Genomic DNA, 6,000 nt, shown 5'->3' with positions numbered 1-6,000 from the left:
AATATTTTTATGAAATAAAATATATTAATTTTTTTTTGGTTTATTAATGATAAATGTAATTTAAAAAAATTAAGATTAATTCTATGAAAGAAATTAATAATAAATTTTAAATCCTACAATCATATATATATAATGACTGATAAAATAATTAATTTTTATATTTTAAAAAAATTAAAATTTATTGTATAAGATAAAAATAAATTTACTTTTATATTGAAAAATTAAATAACATAACATTAAACGTGCTATAAAGTTACCCCATTAGTATTGAAAAAAATATATATATTATTTTTGTTATAATATTTAATAATTATATTAATTTTTTATAATAAGAAGATAATCCGTGAAAGGTGGAAGGAAATTATGGTTTTCTATGGAGAATTGTGTGCTGCTCAGTTTGTTGTTTCTATATATTTCGATATCTTTCTTTCATGTATGGAAATTTATTCAAGGTTTCTGGTTTGGAATTTCTCTGGTCTTGTATGTTGGCCTGCTTGTGGGAGCGACTATGACATTATTTTGGTGTTTTTGGTTCATATGTCTTGGGTATTTCTGAACACGACTCTCCTTTGTTTAAATATCTCAGTTTACGTCGTCCAGGGGAGACTTGGGTGGTAATATTACACTTCCCAATCCATATTCGTAGCTCTTTACTTGTCATCTGGTGGGTTGGTAGAATTATAACTCACAACAACTTGTCTGTATGCCTAGATATTCCTATAGGTCCTTCTGTGTCGAGAGGGTTTTGGACTCTTAAGTTTGTCAACAATCGAGTGACTGATACTGTCACGCCCAGGCTCGGGGTTAGCCATTATAGTGGTATTTTGGGTAATAGTCTGGTTATCAAGCTCATGGCACGCCCTTCATTTTCCACTGACTCTTCGACCAAGGGGGGTCGCAGTTGTGGCAGAAATCAAGGGTCGCATGGTTACAGTGCCAGTCAGTCCCAGCCTTGGACTCCGAGAAGCCGAGGCCAAAAAAGTACCTCCTGCGTTATTCATGATACAACTCATGCTTTTCAAATTGGAACTTCGGATCAGTTCTGCTAACTTATCTCAGGTTGGGAAGTTGAATTGAACCATCAGGCCACAGAATCAGATGTGGATTTGAGTGGTTGTCAGGATTTGGTGCTCGACTTGGGACACTCCAGAGGAAGATCCTCCCAATACAAGAAAACCATTTATATTTATTGGATAATGAAGAACCTTGTAGCCAAAGCTTTGGCTGCCCACTAGGGGAATCCTCTAAGACAAAATATGGACTTGATGAAATTCAAAAAGACGTTGAGTTGATTTAGTTTCAATTGCATCCACAAAATGGTTGCCTTAGCCGCATTGAGCGACACATTCTGTGCATCCCTCAGTCCGAACTTCCAGGCTCTAGTGTGAAGGATCCAACTCTAGTGGATTCTTCTGCATATTAGTAGCATGGTTATCTCAATTTTGGCTTAAATTTTGTCATATGCAACACTTATAGTTTCTAGTTTATGATCTTAACTTTCTAGTATATAGAAGGCTACATGATATTCAGACATATATAACGTTGCTTGACAGTCTTAAACTTTTATGCTTTTGGATGACATATAATTCCATTAGGTGGCCAACAGATCTGGTTTCCTGTCGGGCATGTTGAGGCCACCTAACGATTTGATTTCTTCATATAACCTGTAAGGACCTACGGTTCTTAACATCATCGCTGGTGCGAAGTGCGACTTGGTTGAAGCGCACGAGTTGGAGAAAGGCTGAGCTAAGCACTTGAGCATGCGTGCGAAAGTGATGAAAGCGGTCATGTATATATATGGAACGAGTTGGGGCGTTCATTAAATAGGCCGACAATGGAAGAATTGCAAATTCGGGCAAAGGTTGGGAGAGGCCCACCAAACGAATTAGCAAACAAAGGCGTCAGCTAGACATCAAAGTACAGGTCGACCAAGGGTGGCACGACCGCCCATCGAGCATATAAACATAGCGTGCGGTGGATGGGGAAAAGGCATCAAAGAATCATTCGAACAAAAGTATTTCGATCATTAAGTGGAGAAGTGCAAAGAAGGTGTAGGAGGCTGCAGCAAGGCGCAACACTAATGTGCCTGCTCTTGGGCAATGCTACACGGCAATAGCATGCAGACTTGGGTGAAGGATGAAGGCACGAGTGTGGAAAGGCACCCGCCGTTCAGGTTGACATAGGTGTCTCGAGTGACTCGGGTAGGTCGCCTACCCGTCGTGCAAGAGGAAACACGGGGTGTGTCTCGGGTGACTCGGGTAGGTCGCCCACCCATCGTGCAAGAGGAAACGCGGGGTGTGTCTCGGGTGACTCGGGTAGGTCACCCGCCTATCGTGCAAGAGGAAACGCGGGGTGTGTCTCGAGTGACTCGGGTAGGTCACCCACCCGTCGTGCAAGAGGAAACGCGGGGTGTGTCTCGGGTGACTCAGGTAGGTCGTCCGCCCGTCGTGCAAGAGGATACGTGGTGGTAAATGGGTGACTCAGGTGAGGTCGCCCGCCCGTCGTGCAAGGGTGAACAAAGTTTAGTTGAGGAGTGCAGTTGGCAGTCCATGTGAGGGCGCACCCGCCCAACTCGGGCAAGGAACTCGGTTGGCACACGAAGGTGTGACATGTTGTAAAATTGGCTAAGTATGAAACTTGGTGTTTCCAAGTATACTTGTAAATATTGAAAGTTGATTAGGGAGTTGCCCCTCCCTTTATACTGTTGCAATTGTCTTGTTATTTATAATTGCTATGGATAATGAATGTGTATGGGTATTCATTGGTATAAAGGAATAATAATAATAATTGGTTAAGAAACACAAACTAAGCAGGGCAAGTGGTTAGGCGTAGTCCATGAACATGAGTATTGGTGAAAAGAAAGTGTTCGGTGGTGCCGCACCTCACTATAAGCAGTTGAAAGACTACCGCAGGTATAGGGGCGTGACAGTTGGTATCAGAGCAGGTTCACAGTGGGTGAAGCTGATGTATGAAGAATATCTGATACACACCTTGACAAGTGGTATCAGAGCAAGGTTTGCTCGTGACGAAGTGATAGTGGAAGAAAGTACTTGCAGGTGAAGGAAGTTGGTTTCACACAAGTGAAACAAGAACTGGTTCGGTTTGCAAGGTACAAGTGAAGCTGGTGAATGTGGAGAAGGCTGAAATGGTAAAGGTGGTAGATGAACCTATGAAAGGTGAATCTAGCCATGATACAAGTGAAGCTCTCCGGTACGAAGTGTTGGAACAGGTGAGTAGGTGGAGTTCTGATTGGGTTTCGATGAAGGCTGAGAATATGAAGATTTGGGAAAGTTGTTTGAAGCTGAGGAAGGAACTTGAAGAACTCAAGTCCCAATACGGAAGTACGATGGATGGTGAACTCAGGGAACTTGATAAGGAGATCTGATAGAATGGACTTGATCTTCAAGAGCTCTTGGATGAAAGAGCCCGGTTGAGGAAGAAAAGTGCCATGGTGGAGACCGAAATCAAGCAGATTGAGGAAGAGATAAAGAAGAAACTTCTTGGTAAGAAGGTTGTTGTAATTGAGCAGGATGAGCTCGACTACATTGACAGGCTGGGGACTCACTACCGTAACAATCCAGAGGATGTTCAGAAGCTTAGTTCCATGAAGGTAGTCAATGGGCACTTGGTTGGTGCACTTAAGCAGGATGTGATGGAGGACAAGCTTGAAGGAAGTCAAGCTAAGCCAGGATCGAATTGCTTAGAAGAGCCAAGCAAGGAAGTGAAGTACCTTAGGAGGAATGTCAAATTGGAGCACAAGCCAATGGACACTTTTGAGGCCGAGTTTTTGAAGAAGGTTGCTGATGTGAGACACAAGATAAAGCCGACAGAAGGAGGTGATGCCTTGAAGCTGAGTTTTGTGCAGGTGACTGTGAAAGGCAAGAGATTTGTAGCTTTGGTGGATACGGGGGCTACTCATAGCTTCTTGAGTAAGAAGGCAACAAAGTCTTTTGGGAAGAAAGCTGAAATGGAGAGGGAGTGGAGTGCTTTCAAAGCAGTCAACTCTACCATGAAAGTTGTTACTGGTGTGATGGAGAACACTCAAGTGAGAGTGGGATCGTGGTTTGGAAGGTTGGACTTGAGGATCGTGGACATGGATGATCATTATATGGTGTTGGGGCAAGATTTCATGAAGCTTGCACAAGCCATACCAATGGTGGATCGGGACATTCTCTTGATCACAGCTGGAGGAAGAACTATGTTGGTTCCAATGAATAGAAGGAGTTGCTTGGGGTATCGACCGAGGATGAATTCTATGACTTTGTATCCCAAAGATCCAAATGTGAAGCATGAGGATGTGGAGCAAAGGATACTTGGGAGTATGACTCAAACAACGAAGGAAGGGAAGTTGATTGACTTCGTTGCAAGAGCGAGGAAGAAGGAAGGAAGTGAGAGGACAATCTCATGGATCTTGGAGCACTTGACAGAGACATATTCTACTGATGATCTTCACAATGGAGTTGCAGAGGAAGGGAGTTCGAGTACTACTTCAGAGGTAGTGGTTGGAGAGGATTATGCAGGTAGAGATCCGGCTGGTATAGTGGACTTTTATAGATATGCTATGGGCATATATGACTTTTAGTTGACGAAGGACAAGCCAGGTGAGCTTGGGTGCACATGTGAAGAGGTTGAGGCTATGCATAGATATTTGAGGACACAGTATCAATCTGATACATGGGTGGATGAGAGTCAGGGAGGAAACTTCCTGGCCCTCCTTTCTCTATAGACAACCTTGGAGATGGGTTGGTGCAGGGACCTTGATGGGAAGGGGTTGCACCACCTTAGCAAGGGGCCTTGGAGGAGGCTTCTTTATGACAGATTGCAGACTTGGATGCGGATGATCAGATGTTGGGATGAGACCACTTGGTTGGGCATCATGGACAACTAGAGTCATGGGCATCAGGTTGGGGACATGGAGCGAGTTTATGCAGGGACATTATGCGGGAGCATGTATAGAGGTGTCATTCATGGACATTCTATGGAGTGCCGAGGCAGAGATGTTGTGCAGATGCTGATGTGACATGGAGATGTTTGTATGATCCGATGGAGAGGTTGTACACTCCTTAGACCATGGACTGGACATGTTGTAGATGGGATGGAGTTTCCATGGACCTAAGCATGGGATTGAGAGAAGACTTTGATGAGTCCGAGATGTAGCAGAAGTCCGGGAAACACTGATGATGGCATAATGATGTGCATTCTTGTGGTTTGGGCGTATGGTTCGATTAGCTACCCAACTAGCTCGAGTCATGAGGGGTACTAGTGTGCAGAGGTATGTCAACATTAGGGTGGTGATGCAAGCAGAGATATGTTGGCATTAGCCGTGACGTGATGGAAGACTATGGAGGGACGACACATGATGGAGATGGTGGTTCTACATATGTTGCAGGGATGTTTGCAGTATGTGGAGGAGTTGATATCATGGATAAGACTGTTCGAATATGAGAATCTTGGTGATAGGATGGTTGCCTAGATGGTAGATATTGTCGAGGACGACAATGACTTCAGGTGGAGGAGGATGTAAGGACCTATGGTTCTTAACATCACCGCTGGTGCGAAGTGCGACTTGGTTGGAGCGCACGAGTTGGAGAAAGGCCGAGCTAAGCACTTGAGCGTGCATGCGAAAGTGATGAAAGCGGTCATGTATATATATGGAATGAGCTGGGGCGTTCATTAAACAGGCCGACGATGGAAGACTTGCAAATTCGGGCAAAGGTTGGGAGAGGCCGACCAAACGAATTAGCAAACGAAGGCGTCGGCTGGACATCAAAGTACAGGTCAGCCAAGGGTGGCACGACCACCCATCGAGCATATAAACATAGCGTGCGGTGGATGGGGAAAAGGCATCGAAGAATCATTCGAACACAAGTCTTTCGATCATCAAGTGGAGAAGTGCGAAGAAGGTGTAGGAGGCCGCAGCAAGGCACAACACTAATGCGCCCGCTCTTGGGCAGCGCTACACGGCAATAACACGCAGACTTGGGTGAAGGACGAAGGCGC

Source organism: Pinus tabuliformis, chromosome Q (assembly GCF_031772625.1).
Source record: "Pinus tabuliformis cultivar Carrire ecotype Pingquan chromosome Q, CPIR1, whole genome shotgun sequence".
Taxonomy (NCBI): Eukaryota; Viridiplantae; Streptophyta; class Pinopsida; order Pinales; family Pinaceae; genus Pinus; species Pinus tabuliformis.
Note: the sequence above shows the minus strand (reverse complement) of the source record.